This window comes from Rhinoraja longicauda, chromosome 14 (genome assembly GCF_053455715.1).
Source record: "Rhinoraja longicauda isolate Sanriku21f chromosome 14, sRhiLon1.1, whole genome shotgun sequence".
Taxonomy (NCBI): domain Eukaryota; kingdom Metazoa; phylum Chordata; class Chondrichthyes; order Rajiformes; family Arhynchobatidae; genus Rhinoraja; species Rhinoraja longicauda.
In genome coordinates, this window is record NC_135966.1 from 44,544,233 (window position 1) to 44,560,688 (window position 16,456).

Consider the following 16,456-nt stretch of genomic DNA (forward strand, 5'->3'; position numbering starts at 1 on the left):
AAAGAGTTAATTCCTAACTGCCTGTTGTCTGGAGATATTATTCTTCCCTTCGCTAGGCCTACATTTCAATGCTGAAAACAAGCTTGAACAATGGGCCCTGAGACTAAGGAAGTTTCCTGTTTTATTTTTATGTCCTTGGAATCCTTTTGTTCCAAAAATATTTAGTTGCCTGTTGGATCTACAGCAATCTCTGAAGAAAATGTTCAACAAGTGACTTCCAATCCTTTAATTCGTGCAGTGAAGAAATATGGGGGTTCCAAATTCTGCCTATGTCATGGGAAGATGGCCAGTTTATTGCAGGTGGTTATTGTCTTAGAGCTGTGCCTGTTGTTTGCTCCCGCCAGCAGCCAATGCCTGCCGGTTGTTCAGATCTTGCTGTACATTAGCTATAGTTTACTTTATGAGAAGTTGTACAGCAACCAGGAACGGCAGTCGTCGCAGATCCTCCCCTTTCTGGGTGAAACTAAAGATGGACAAACACGGGACACTACGCAAGGAATTCCAACAAGCACGTGAACCTTAGGGTTGGGAATGAAGTATGACGACTCGTGTCCAGATTGGAGAGCTATCCCACAGACTAACAACCACTCTGAATTGTGCATTCAAGATAATATGGGTCATCTCATTCCCTGGGTACATCTTGTCCCTCCAGCAGAACCAACCCACCTGTGGAAAATAGATGGAAGGGAGTACCCCTTGTAATCAATGCCATTGATTCCAACCCCTTTGACACCTCATGGCATGTTGATAGATGAAAGTGTGATGCCCATCTCTGGTCGTCCATGTTGACCAATACAGGAACAACAGAGTACTCATGGTGGGGGGTAGATGTCCTTGTCCCTTGCCCTCACTGATCTAACCGCAAATTTTTTTTGTCCACGCTAATACAGGTAGAATGTATCACTGCTCAGTCCCCATGGAGATGAAGATATATCTTCATACCAAAATATCCTTCATTATGTCAGTGACATACATTGGACAGCACCACCTGAACAGATCTGATAGCTCACACTTCGGCATTCACTGGAGGCTGTGGATTATCAGCCAAAGAATTGTCCCTCATCACACGTGTACATTCATAATTTCTAAGAGCAGAATTAGGCCATTCGGTCCATCGTCTACTCTGTAATTTGACCATGGCTGATCTATCTTTCCCTCTCAAACCCATTCTACCTTTGCCCCATAACCCTTACTAATCAAGAATTTGTCTATCTCCACCTTGAAAATCTCCACTGACGGCCTCCATAACCAGTTGTGCCAATAAATTCCACAGAGTCACCACCCTCTGACTAAAGAAATTCCTTCTCATCTCCTTCCTAAAGAAACGTCCTGGAAACATCCTCTCCACATTTACCCTATCCAGGCCTTTCACTATTCAGTAAGTTTCAATGAGATCCCCCTTCATCCTAAGCTCCAGTGAGTACAGGCTCAGTGCCTTCAACCTACACTCGCCCCCCTGCCAGACCTATACATCAGGAGGTACAGATCCAGAGCCAGCAACATTATGGGGGACCTGTACCACCCCAACAACGGACTGGTCCAGCTGCTACGGTCAGGCAAACGCCTCCACTGTCACGCTGTGAAAACAGAGAGGATGAGACGGGGTTTCTTCCCACAGGCCATCAGGACTGTTAACTCTCGTATCACCAGGGACTAATTTAATTTACTGTATTAATTAATTTTTTGTGTTAAAAAAAATTATTCTATTCTGTTTTGTAGTTTCAGCACAATCCGCAGGCGTTGCCACTTTCATTTCACTGCACATCTTGTATATGTATGTGACAAATAAACTTGACTTGACTTCATCATATGTTAACCCAAACATTCCTGGGATCATTCTCGTAAACCTCCCCTAGACCCTCTCCAACGCCAGCACATCCTTCCTCAGACACGAGGGCCCATAACTGCACACAATACTCCAAATGCGGTCTGACCAGTGCCTTATGAAGTCTCAGCATTACATCCCTGTTTTAGTATTCTAGCCCTCTTGAAATAAATGCTAGCATTGCATTAGCATTCGTTCCTACCGATTCGACTTGCAAATTAACATTTTGGGAAACCTGCACCAAAACTCCCAAGTCGTTTTGCACCTCTGACATCTGAATCCTCTCCCCATTTAGAAAATGGTCGATGCCTTTATTCCTACTACCAAAATGCATGACTCCACACTTTGGTACGCTGTATTCCATCTGCGACTTCTCAGCCCACCCTCCCAACCTATCCACGTCCTTCTGCAGAGTCCCTGCTTTCTCTACACTATCTGCCCCTCCACCTATCTTCCTATCTGCAAATTGGCCACAAAGCCTTCAATCTTCTCATCCAAATCATTGATATACACTATGTGGAGTAGCAGCCCCAGCACCAACCCCCGCGGAACACCACTAGTCACTGGCAGCCATCCACATTTCTCTAACTTCAAGTAACCCTTGCATTCCCTCTCGATCCAACCCCACCCATGTCACACCAGCTGAAATCGTCTTGTTGAGTCTCATTGTACTTATTCTCACCTAGCTCACAGCTAACAATGGTCTGTTTCCTTTATCATCGTTACTTTTTTGCATATCTTTCATTCATTTGTTCTATATCTCTTGTTTCCCTTTCCCCTGACCCTCAGTCTGAAGAAGGGTCTCTACTCGAAAGTTCACCAATTCATTTTCTGCAGAGATGTTGTCTGACAGGCCGAGTTACTCCAGCTGCCTTTGTGTCTATTAAACCAGCATCTGCAGCTCCACCCTACACAAGCCCCCCTTTATTGGCACTCTTTGCCTTCTGCCATCCAGCCAACCTGCTATCCATGCTAGTATCTTCCCTCTGACATCATGGGCTCTCATCTTCTTTATCAGCATCACCTTATCAAAGGCCTGAAAATGTAGGTAAACCACATCCACTGACTCTCCTATGTCAGTCGGTCACCTCATTCTCCCATTAGAATCTTTCTTCCTCTTTGGAATGAAAAGATCCTGCATCTTCCGAATTGTTCCCAGAAATTCCTGCCATCGCTTTTCCAATGTAAAAATTGTCCCTGGTGTAGGTATAGTGTTAATGTGCAGGGATCGCAGGTCAGTGTGGAATCGTTCAGCCGAAAGGCCTGTTCCGCGCTGCGTCTCAAAACTAAAGTAAAACCACGTGTACAGACCTCCCCACCACCAAGGGTCTATAACAGGTGCTTTCTCAGAAAGGCAGCCAGCAGTCAAAGACCTTCATCACCCTGGCCATGCTCTCATTTCACTCCTGCCATCAGGAAGGAGGTGTAGGAGGCCAGCTAGGGACATTGGACTTTGTTTTGCTTTGCACTTTTTGATTTATTTGCCTCATTATATTTGCTTATTATGTTATCTATTGAGTACTGTGTTAACAAACCTGTGCTGTTGCAAGTAAGAATTCCAATGTTCCGTTTCGGTACATATGCCATTTCAGCACTCTTGAAATGTCAAGGACTGGATGGAGGGTATTGCTTTATAGTGAAAGGGGCAAAGCTTAAATGAGATATGCAGGGCAAGTTTTTAACAGAGCAGTGGGTGCCTTGAATACGCTGCCAGGGGGTGGTGGTGGAGGCCGGTGCTGAAATAATGGAGGGATGTAGAGCACGTGCGGGCCAAGAAGATTAGTTTAACTTGGCATCATGCTGTGCATGAACACTGTGGGCCGAAGGGCCTGTTCCCGTGCTGTACTGTGTTCCATTCTGCCCTCTTTCACATCAACTCCACTTCTGCCTCCACACCCCCAGCACTCTTCTTGATTCTGGTCATATTTTGCAGCAGCCAATTAACCTATCGACCCGCATGTCTTTGAGATGTGGGAAGATACCAGAATCACTGAGACAAGCAAGCAGACACACACACAAAAGCACACATACACACACACACATACACCCTTGTATCCCCTCTCTCCCCGTCTCTCCCCCACCCTAGTCGTAGTACTTGTCTGAGGAAGGGTCTCGACCCGAAACGTCATCCATTCCTTTTCTCCAGAGATGCTGTCTGGTCCTGCTGAATTAATCCAGCTTTTTGTGTCTATCTTTGGTTTAAACCAGCATCTGTAGTTCCTTCCTACACTAGTTTCACTGTCTTCCTGTTGAGTTTCATTGTCTGTATAACTTGTTTCCACCTAGCCCACAGCTAACAATGGACCGTTTCCTTTTATCATCGTTACTTTGTTGCATATCTTTCATTCATTTGTTCTATATCTCTGTATCTCTTTCCCCTGAGTCTGAAGAAGGGTCTCAACCCGAAAAATTACCTATTCCTTTTCTCCAGAGATGCTGCTTGACTCGCTGAGTTACTCCAGCTTTTTGTGTCTATCTTCATACACATACACACACACACACACACACACACACACACACACTCATGCACACGCAGAGAGACAGACACACAGAGACACACGAAGCTGTGAGAATGCTGCAGCACTCTGCTACCTCTTCAATCAGAGCAGCTCCGTAAAGTATGATTCCTCTTTCCTCCCAAGGTCCCCACCTTCACTCACACCAGTTCCATTCAGAGAGGTGGATTCCATGAGAAATAGGAAAAATCTGTGGTTCACAAGGAAATACATAATAAAATTAGATTGTAAACGAGGGTATACAAAATGGCAAGGGCCAGCTGAAGACAGGATTGGTAAGACTTTCGGATCTAATAGCAGAAGACTCAAAAGCTCATAAGAGAGAAAATTAATTTTGAGAGAATATTTACATGTCGCATTAAAAGAAATAACAACTTTCTCGGGGTATATAAATAGGAAGAGGGCAGTCAAGGTAAATGTGGGGCCTCTAATTTGGTGATGCAACAACAGCAATCAAAGAAATAGTATGTTGAATTATTTTTTCCATCATTCCTCACTGTGGAAAACATTGCTAATATCGCAAGATATCTGATAAGCTAGTTTCAATTAAAAGTTACAAAAAATCCTTTTTACAAAGGGTAATATATTGGAGAAACACAGGGGGGGTTATGGTACACAGTTGCTGGGACCCAAGGGACTGCACCCAGCATTATAAAGAAAGTGGCTTCTGAGACAGCGAACCCACTGGGTGAAAAATTTTCTTTACTTCATATCATATCATATCATATATATACAGCGCGGAAACCGCCCAGCGATCCCCGTACATTAACACTATCCTACACCCACTAGGGACAATTTGCTCTGGAAGGGGACCAGAAGAGTGAAAAATAGCCAAAATGACTCCATTGTTCAAGAGAGGAGAAAGTCATGAGGCAGGGAACAATGGGCCAGGCTGTTGCCAGGACAGTTGAGTCAATATTCAAAAGGCCATTAATCAAATAACTAAAAAAATTCAGAAAGCTGAATATATTTAAACGTAGTCAATGGGGTTTACCTGGAATACTGTGCACAGTTTTGGTCCTGTTATCTTATATAGTAGTATTCACCAGGCTAGTTTATTTGGGATGTGGGGTTGTCCTATCAAGAGAGACAGAACAGTTTAGACTCGCTAACGTCGGCGGGTAGAAGAATGAGGGGTGTCTTATTCAAACTTGTAAGACCTGAAGGTGTCTTGACAGGGTAGATGTTGAGATGTCGAACAAGAGCACATAGCTACAAGATAAGGGATTGGTAGTTTAAAACAGTGCTTTTTTAACTGGTGAATGGTTCACCCAAGGGTGAGTGAAATTATTTTGGGGTGAATGAAACCAGAGGGGTGAATGAAGGGTGAATGACTTAATGTATTCAGATATTTATATATATTTTTCTCACAAGGGAGAATAAGACGAAAATTACCAATAAACATGAGAAAATTTAGTCGAGGGTCAATGAAATTTTGTGATAAAGAGTCAAGGGTGAATGACACTGAAATAGTTTAAGAAGCACTGGTTTAAAACTTCAGGAAAGACTGAGGTGGGGGTAAAAGAGGAGGGGATGTTGCATTATTGCTTAAGGAGAATGTCACGGCAGTGCTCAGAGGTGACATTATTGACTGTTTGTCAAGTGAGGTTATATGGGTGGAACTAAGGAACAAGAAAGTGATGATCATCATATTGGTAGTGTACTACAGGCCCCCAAATAGTCAATGGTAATTAGAAGAGCAAATGTGCCAGGAGATTGCAGACAGCTGCAGGTCCAACAAGGTTGGCGTAGTAGGGGATTTTAACTTTTCCAACGTTGACTAGGAATGTCATAGTGCAAAAGGTTTAGACGGGGTGAAATTTGTCAGATGTGTTCAGGAGGGTTTTTCGCCAGCAATATGTAGAGGGAGAGGGCAACGCTTGATCAAGTCTTGGGAAATTGAAAGGGGCAAGTGGATGAAGTGTTTATTTCACAAAATGCTGGAGTAACTCAGCAGGTCAGGCAGCATCTCAGGAGAGAAGGAATGGGTGACGTTTCGGGTTGAGACCCTTCTTCAGCTTTTTGTGTCTATCTTCGATTTAAACCACCATCTGCAATTCCTTCTTACGCAGAGTGAAGGGAGAGAGAGAGAGAAAGAGAGATATCGATCAGGAATCAAAGCGGTAGATGGGCAAGGTTCTCAGTGAGTATCTCTCCTCTGTTTTTACCGTGGAGAAAGCCATGACTGGGGAACTTGAGGCAGTCAATGGACGTGTCTTGAGAGCAGTCAGTGTTACAGTGGACAGGGGCTGAAGGTCCTGACGCGTATTGCAGTAGACAAATCTCTCGGCCTTGATCCAGATAGATCCGAGGACACTGTGGGAAGCTAGAGAGGGGATTGCCTGTGCCCTGGCTGAGATTTACGAGTCGTCGTTAAATATAGGAATAATTAAACTTAAATAAATGTCAGAAGACTGGAGGGTGGCGAATATTGTGCCTCTATTCATGAAGGGCTGCGGGAAAAGCTTGGGAACTACAGGCCAGTGAGCTTAACATCTGTGGTCGTAAGGTTACTAGAGAGTATTCTGTGGGATAAGATATACGTGCATTTAGATGGACAAGGGCTGATCAGGGATAGTCAGCATGGGTTTGTGCGTGCAAGGTTGTGTCTCACAAATCTGATTGAGTTTTTTGAAGACGAGACCAAAAAGGTTGATGAGGGCAGAGCTGATGTTGTTTACATGGATTTCAGCAAAGCATTCAACAAGATACAACATGATAGGCTGCTCTGGAAGGTTAGATCGCATGAGATCCAAGGGGAGATAGCTGAGTGGATAGAAAATTGACTTCATGGAAAAAAGCAGAGGGTGATGGTGGAGGTTGCTTTTCGGACTGGCCTGTGACTAATGGTGTGCCTCAGGGTTTGGTGCTGGTCCCATTGTTGTTTGTCATCTATATCAATGATTTGAATGGAACAGACATGGCATGATCAGCAAGTTTACAGATGACACTAAAGTAAGTGGTATTGTAGATAGTGAAGATGATTGTCAAAAATTGCAGCAGGGTCTTGATCGATTGGCCAGGTGGGCTGAGGAATGACTGTTGGAATTTAATACAGAAAATGTGAGGTGTTGCATTTTGGGGAGTGTAACATGGGCATAATCTACACAGCGAATGGTAGCGTTCTGGGGAGTATTGTACTGCAGAGGGATCTAGAAGTGTACATACATAGTTCCATGAAAGTGGCGTCACAGGGTAGTCAAAAAGGCTTACGGCCCATTGGCTTTCACCAATCAGAGTATTGAATATAGAAGTTGGGAGGTAATGTTGCAGTTATATAAGATGTGATGAAGCTACATTTAGAGTATTGTGTTCAGTTTTGGGCACCATGTTATAAGAAAGATGTTATCAAGCTGGAAAAGATGCAGAGAAGATTTCAGAAAGGCTAAACATCCAAGGACGTACACGCTACTGGAGATAAATGGGTCTATTGTGGATAGGGTGAGCAGTTTCAAATACTTGGGAGTCCGCATCGCAGAGGATCTGACGTGGGCAACGCACATTGCCGTACTGGTGGGTAAGGCTAAGCAGTGCCTTTACCACCTTAGACAACTGAGGAAATTCAGAGTGTCGCTGAGGATCCTTCATTGCTTCTACTCTGGGGCTGTAGAGAGCATCCTGTCCGGCAACATTACAGTCTGGTTTGGGAACAGCTCTGCCCAGGACAGGATGGCCCTGCAGAGAGTAGTGCGTTCGGCAGAACGCACCATGGGAACTACACTCGTCCCCCTGCAGGACCTATACATCAGGAGGTGCAGATCCAGAGCAAGCAAGATCATGAGGGACCCCTGCCACCCCAGTAACGGACTGTTCCAGATGCTACGATCAGGCAAACGCCTCCGCTGTCACGCTGTGAAAACGGAGAGGATGAGACGGAGCTTCTTCCCACAGGCCATCAGGACTGTCAACTTTTATAATCCCAGAGACTAAATTTTTGTCGACACTTTTTGTGCTATGTTTAGTAACTTATTAACTTTATTTATATGCTGTAACTGTAATTCTTTTTGTGCACAACCCGCAGGCATTGCCACTTTCATTTCACTGCACATCGAGTATGTGTATGTGACAAATAAATTTGACTTGACTTGACAAGGATGTTGCCAGGACTCGAGGGCCTAAGCGAAAGGGAGAGGTTGAGCCGGCTAGGGCTCTACTCCAGGGAGTGCTGGAGGATGAAGGGTGACCTAAAAGGTGTACAAAATCATGTAAGGAACAGATCGGCTAAAAGCACAGAGTCTCTTGCCCAGAGTAGGGGAATCGAGAACCAGAGGACATAGGTGAGTAGAGAGTGGTGGTGGGGGGGGGGGGGGGGGGAGGAAGATTTAATAAGAACCTGAGGGGTAACTTTTTACACAAAGGGTGGTGGGTGTATGAAACGTGCTGCCAGAGGAGGCAGTTGAGGCAGGTACTATCGCAACGTTTAAGAAATATTTAGACGGGTACATGGATAGGATCGGTTTAGAGGGATGTGGGCCAAATACAGCCAGGTGGGACTAGTGTAGATGGGACATGTTGGTCAGTGTGGGCAAGTTGGGCCGAATGGCCTGTTTTCATGTTGCATGACTCTATAACACTTAGAAACGGCAGAGAACAGGAGTTGCCAGCATAGATCAGCATATTAAACGATCTCTTCATTGGTGGGTCAGGCTTGAAAGGCCTCTCGTATGTCCCCAGCAATTTCGATTCACTCCACATGATATCAAGAGACAGTTGAGAGCCCCAGATACAGTTATCATCACATTCTCCTGCAGCGGGAAGACTAATTAATGCATGTGCAAGAACACCCCGTTAAGAGTTGGCTGCAAACTTCACACCTGTTGTGTTACACAGCTGCACATGCAAGTACTTTCCTTTCAGGCAGTGGCATGCTGAAACACTGTACACAGGGAAACCCCACTATAGTGCTGTGTGAAACTTACATTTGAAATTCTTAACCCACAATATTGTTTTAGTGTCTCTAAACTAAACTAAGCTAAACTAAAATTGCAGAAGAAAGCTGAGTGTGGAGTAAGTTCTAAGTCCTGAATTGTTTACGTGCCAATTTTGAGCTTTACATAATGATCTCCTGGTCAGTCAATGCAAATGTAACACAGCTAAAGCAAATATGACACCACGATATAAGAACTAAAGGGGAGAAAAGATGGAGAACAATACACCAGTTAGCCTGATATTTTGTTGGCAAATCGCTGGATACAGCAACAAGTAGATAATGCGCGAAGGCGCAGCGGCAGAGTTGCTGCCTTACAGCGAATGCAGCGTCGGAGACCCGGGTTCGATCCTGACTACGGGTGCTGTCTGTGTGGAGTTTGTACGTTCTCCCCGTGACCTGTGTGGGTTTTCACCGAGGTCTTCGGTTTCTTCCCACACTCCAAAGATGTGCAGGTTTGTAGGTTAATTGGCTTAGTAAATGAAAAATTGTCCCTAGTGGGTGTAGGATAGTGTTAATATGCGGGATCACTGGTCGGCGCGGACCCGGTGGGCCGAAGGGCCTCTTTCCGCGCTGTATCTCTAAAAATAACATAGATTTATGAAGGGAAAGTAATGTTTGACAAATCTCAACTTATTTAGGATGTAACTGGCAGTGTGGATTTGTGGCACTGGTCTCTCTGGTGTATGAGAAATTTGCAAACGTCATTTGATAAGGTCCAATATTAAAGTTTGCTGTGTCAGTTGAGGACACCCAGAATTGGGTGCAGTGTTCTAGGTCCATAAACAGGATCGGTAAAAGGAAAAGTACGAGAGAAATGAACTGAACAAATTAAAGTTGTTGGATTGTTACCACCCAGATCCCACAGGAGTTGCCATGACCTGTGTCTTGGCCCCGGCTCAAAGCCCTGCCTTGTTCTCACCTTCCTCTGGCTTCCCACTCACCGATGCTGAACAGTCTGTCCACAGCAGAGGCCCTACCTTTGTACACGAGCCCCAATACCTCAATGAGTTCCGAGACGGTCACAATATCAGCCTCTTCCCTTGCTCCGCCTCCGTTCCTATTTCTTTGGCAAGGAGTCTTTGCTCCCCCCCCCCATCCCCGATGACCCTTTCTCCCATCTCCAAGCTCCGCCTCATCCTGGACACCCCCTGCTGACCCTCCACCCTTTCTTGACCTTTATCCAACTGGCACTGTGACAATCGTCTTGATCCTCTGCTCCCTTCACCCACTCCAATCTCAGTCGCTCCCATTCCACACAAATCCCAACCTCAATCTTGCCATCAAATGGTGACAAGGCCAGTGCCGTTACCATCTGGCAGACTGACCTCTAGTACCAAGGCCAGACATCACCTCTCAGGTACCTTATCATACCTATCTTTTGATCACAACCCCAACAACAAAGCCCAGGCCACTGTCTCCCAAACCCTCACAAATTCCCCAATCATGCACTGCTTATTTTTCTCCCCCACCCAAAATCCACAAACAGGATTGCCTTGGGACTGCACGGTGGCGCAGCAGTAGAGTTGCTGCCTTACAGCGCTGGAGACCCGAGACTACTGAAGCTGTCTGTACGGAGTTTGTACGTTCTCCCCATGACCGCGTGGGTTTCCTCCGAGATCCCACTCGCACTCCAAAACGTCGGCTTCCTCCCCCGTACATTGTCCCTGGAGTACGATAATATTAATGTGCAGGGATCGCTGGTCGGTGTGGATTCGGTGGGCCGAAGGGCCTGATTTTGCGCTCTATCTTTAAACTAAAAACTCAAGTCAAGTCAAGTCAATTTTATTTGTATAGCACATTTAAAAACAACCCATGTTGACCAAAGTGCTGTACATCAGTTCAGGTACTAAGAACGAACATACAATGGCACACAGACATAACAGCACATACATAAACAGTTCACAGCGCCCCCTCAGAGGGCCTCAAACGCTAGGGAGTAGAAATAGGTTTTGAGCCTGAACTTAAAGGAGTCGATGGAGGGGGCAGTTCTGATGGGGAGAGGGATGCTGTTCCACAGTCTAGGAGCTGCAACCGCAAAAGCGCGGTCACCCCTGAGCTTAAGCCTAGACCGCGGGATAGTCAGTAGCCCCAAGTCGGCCGACCTGAGGGACCTGGAGATAGAGTGGTGGGTTAGAACATTTTTGATATGGTGGGGGGAGGGAGGGGCAAGCCCGTTTAAGACTTTGTATGCGAATAGGAGGAGCTTGAAGTTGATTCTATACCGTACTGGGAGCCAGTGGAGAGAGGCCAGAATCGGGGTGATGTGGTCCCTTTTTCGGGTACCCGTCAGGAGTCTCGCTGCGGTGTTTTGGACCAATTGCAGGCGGGACAGGGATGATTGGCTGATCCCAGTGTATAGGGAGTTGCAGTAGTCTAGACGGGAGGAAATGAATGCGTGAAATAAAGACCCATTGTCTTCACCTGCTCTTGCTCTATCAAACTCATCTCCTCTTAATTCAACTTCATCCTGTCCCCCTTGTGCAGCCCCTTTCCACTGACATCAGGGACACCTCCCGTGCTTTACTCCAGTTGTTGTTGACCATTGTGGGCTCCACATTTCCTTGATCATTGTTGCCGGCTTTGATCTGTTTTTTTCATACCGTTCATTCATTCGTTCTTTGTACCTTTCCATACTTCTAGTTTCCCTCACCCCTGACTCTCAATCTGAAGAAGGGTCTCGCCCCGAAACGTCACCTTTTCCTTTTCTCCAGAGATGCTGCTTGACCCGCTGAGTTACTCCAGCACTTTGTGTTTTGCCGAAGATTTCAGCATTTGCTGTTCCTCTGTCTCCACTCTACTATGGGAGCTCAGAGCTATAAAGCATAATCTGATCATTAAAGCTAATTTGTTAAGTGGAGACACCAAGGAGCATTTTTCCACAAAACAGTGCAGTGGGAAACTGGATCTCTCTCCCCTAAAAGATTCAAAACTGCAGTCGAGAGTTTTTTTTGTTATGAAGAAGTTAATTAAGTATATTGAACAAAGACATCAGGGACTGTGATACGGATCCGACATGATCTAATTAAATGGCAGGTAGTCTTGATTCTGAATGGCTACTTCCTCTGCCTACATTCCCTGGGTGGAATGGCAAAGAACTATATTTATAAAAACTTTGGACAGTTGGAAAGACTTCAAATGTCTGCTCCACCATTCAATTACGACTGCTCTATCTCCCCCTCTCAACCCCATTCTCCTGCCTTCTCCCCATAACCCCCGACACCCGTACTAATCAAGAATCAGTCAACCTCTGCCTTAAAAATACTGTATCTATTGACTTGGCCTCCACAGCCTTCAGTGGCAAAGAATTCCACAGATTCACCACCCTCTGACTAAAGAAATTCCTCCCCATCTCCTTCCTAAAGGAACATCCTTTTATTCTGAGGCTATAAACTATGGTCCTGGACACTAGTGGAAACATCTTCTCCAACTCATTCCTGGGATCATTCTCGTAAACCTCCTCTGGACCCTCTCCAGAGCTAGCACATCCTTCTTCAGATAGGGGGCCCAAAATTGCTCACAATATTCCAAATGCGGTCTGACCTGCACCTTACAAAGCCTCAGCATTACATCCCTGTTTTTTGTATTCTAGTCCTCTCGAAATAAAGGCGAGCACTAGGAAATGTTGCACAGGGAAAAACCTTTTTGGTGATGTAAATAAATTCAGGCAACAAATTGAAATGGGAGAAATTGCATTTGCCAGCTGTGATATTTCACTTCTCAAGTCGATGTAAATAAGTATCAGACAGTGTTTGAGAGCATACAAGATCATGCTTTATTCACTAACATGAGGTCAACACAATCACCCGTGGACTGTGATAACTGACAAAACTAATCTTCCACCTGTCTTAACTCATCACCATTTCAGTCTTTCAGTCTTAACCTGGAATGACAGTGCAGTTCAATGCCAACAGAGTGTAGTACTGTCTGAAGTATGTTGGCCTTCGGCACAGCTTTAAACTATAGACTGTATTTGCAATCTGATGTAAACACAAAGATCCTATTGACACTATGCTGAAAACCAAGCACACGCTTTGTCTTCACCAACACTCCTTCCTAAACCAGTGCCACTTAAACAGTGTAGGAAGGAACTGCAGATGCTGGTTTACACCGAAGATAGGCACAAAATGCCAGAGTAACTCAGCGGGACAGGAACCATCTCTGAATTGAAGGAATGGGTGACGTTTCGGGTCGAGACCCTTCTTCAGACTGAGTGTCAGGGGAGAGGGAGCTACAAAGATAAGGAAGTGTAAGGAGCAACAAGAGAGGGTGTTGCAGAAGTCTTGTCAGAGAGAGGAGCAGAACCTCTTCAAAGTAGACATCCCGTGAGGAGATATCGCAGTGGAGCAGACGAAATGTGCAACTTTTTATTCATCTTATTGCTCTTATTAAGTCTTCCATCAATGTCGGATTGGTCGGCAGTGGCTTGCAACAATTCAGCATGCCTGAAGGAGTTTAAGGTTTTGGTCATTATCTGCACCCTTCTCCATCCCCACCTGACTCATTTGCCGATCAATCTCTCCTTACCTCAATCCATCTATCACTTACCAGCTGGTGCCCCACCCCTTTGCCTCATCATAGGTTCTACCAACTATCTCCCCTCTACACTGACAATCTGAAGAAGGGTCCCGATTCAAAACATTGTATGTAGACAAGAGACAATAGGTGCAGGCGGAGGCCATTCGGCCCTTCGAGCCAGCACCGCCATTCAATATGATCATGGCTGATCATTCTCAATCAGTACCCCGTTCCTGCCTTCTCTCCATACCCCCTGACTCCGCTATCCTTAAGAGCTCTATCTAGCTCTCTCTTGAATGCATTCAGAGAATTGGCCTCCACTGCCTTCTGAGGTAGAGAATGCCACAGATTCACAACTCTCTGACTGAAAAAGTTTTTCCTCATCTCAGTTCTGTTATAGGATGTTATAGGATCACACTTTTCCTATCCATGTATCTGTCCAAGAGTTTTACAAATATCACAGTCGTACCCACCTTTCCTATTTCGTCGGGCAGCTCAATCCATATACGCACCACTCTCAGGTGTCTGTTAAATCTTCTCCTCTCATCTTAAACTTATGGCTTCTAGTTTTAGGCTATCCCTAGCCTAAAAAACTGGGGGGTGGAAACCATGGCTATTCAACTTATTTATGCTCCTCATGGCTTTATGTACCTCTAGAAGGCCAACCCTCAGCTTCCCATGCCCAAGGGGAACAAAGACCTAACCTATCCAGCTTCTCCTTGTACCTCAAACCTTCCAGACCCAGTAACATCCTCATAAAGATAGACATAAAATGCTGGATTAACTCAGCGGAAATAGCAACATCTCTGGAGGGAAGGAATGAGTGCCGTTTCAGGTTGAGACCCTCCTTCAGACAATGATTGGAAATCTTTTTTTGCTCCTTTTCCAGTTTAATGACATCCTGCTGTAGCAGGGCATTCAGAAGAGTACATAGCATTTCAAATGTAACCTGATCAACATTTTATACAGCTGCAACATGACATCCCCATTCCTGTACTCAATACCCTGACTGATAATCTATTTCATTCCACAGATGCTGCCTGCCCCTCTCAGTTTCACCAGCAATTTGATTTATCGAACCTTAAAACCAAACTGAAAAAGGGATAAACTCGCATTCTTAAAGTTGCAGAGAGGGGTATGGGTGGAGAGAATAAAGGGGATGTCTGTGAGAAGATCAGGGAACAAGATTGTTTGGGGAACACAACGCACTGGACAGGATAGACACAAAATGCTGGAGTAACTCAGTGGGTCAGGCAGCCTCTCAGGAGGAAAGGAATAGGTGACGTTTGGGCTCGGAACTTTTCTTCAGAAGGAAAGATAGCGGAGGTCAGAAAAAAACAGTGCTGGCAAAAGATGACCTCAGGGAGGGTGAAGTCCATAATGGCCCATTGTTGGCCGGGGAAGATGTGCTAAAGACCGGGATGCAAGAAGATGAACACAAAAAGCTGGAGTAACTCAGTGGGTCAGACAACATCTCTGGAGAAAAGGAATAGGTGATGTTTTGGGTGAAGACCCTTCTTCAGACAAAGATGCAAACAAGTGGAACCAGTAGGATGATTAGGGTATGGGAGGGGGAGGGTTAAGAAATGCAGGAGTTACTTGAAATTAGAGACATCAACGTTCATACTGCTGGGTTGTAAGCTGCCCAAGCAAAATATGAGGTGCTATTCCTCCAATTTGCATGGTGCCTCACTCTGACAGTGTAGGCAGCCCAGGACAGAAAAGTCAGTGTGGGAATAGGACGGGGAGTTTGGTAACCTTGCGATTCGGTAGTCCAAGGCAGACTGAGCGTGAGTATTCAGCAAAGCGATGGTCAAGTCTATGCTTGGTCTTGCCGATATACAGGAGCCCACACCAGCACTGGATACAGTAGATGAGATTGGAGGAGACGCAAGTAAACCTCTGAAAGGACTGTCTGGGTCCCTGGATGAAGTCGAAGGGGAAGAAAGAAGGACAGGTGTTGCATCTCCTGCAGTTGCAGGGGAAAGTACCTGGGGAGGGGGTGGTTTGGGTGGGAAGGGATGAGTTAACTAGGGAGTTGCGGAGGGAATTGTCTCTACAGAGGACAGAAAGGGGTGGAGATGGGAAGATGTGACAAGTGGTGGGATCCTGTTGGAGGTGGTTAAAATATCAGAGGATGATGTGCTATTTGCAATGACTGATGAGGTGGAAGGTGAGGACTACGGGGACTCTGTCCCTGTTATGTCTGGGGGGAGGGGAGGAAAAGCAGGACTCTGGGATATAGAGGAGCCACATGTGAGGGCCTTGTCTATGGTAGAAGGAAGAATCCCTGTTCAGTAAAGAATGAGGATATCACAGATGTCCTAGCATGGAACACCTCATCCTGGGAGTAGACGCGGTGGAGACTGAGCAATTGGGAGTAGGGGATGGAGTCTTGAAGCTGGTGGGAAGAAGTGTGGTCTCGTAGAGTGTAGGCAGGATGTCCAGTTCAATGTCCAGATTCTTGTTAATCCGAGCTGATCTGACGGAGGGAGCATTGGGAAAGAGGGGGAAACAAATGCTAGATCTGGGATGTGCAGAACACAGTAGTGGCTGCACATCTGGAATAGTGCTGGGAATGCTGGAAATACTCGGCAAGTTGCGGAGGATCTGCGATCATGGTGGTAACATGACTGTTTGAGTGCAGGCCTCTCAGTGAAATGGAACAGA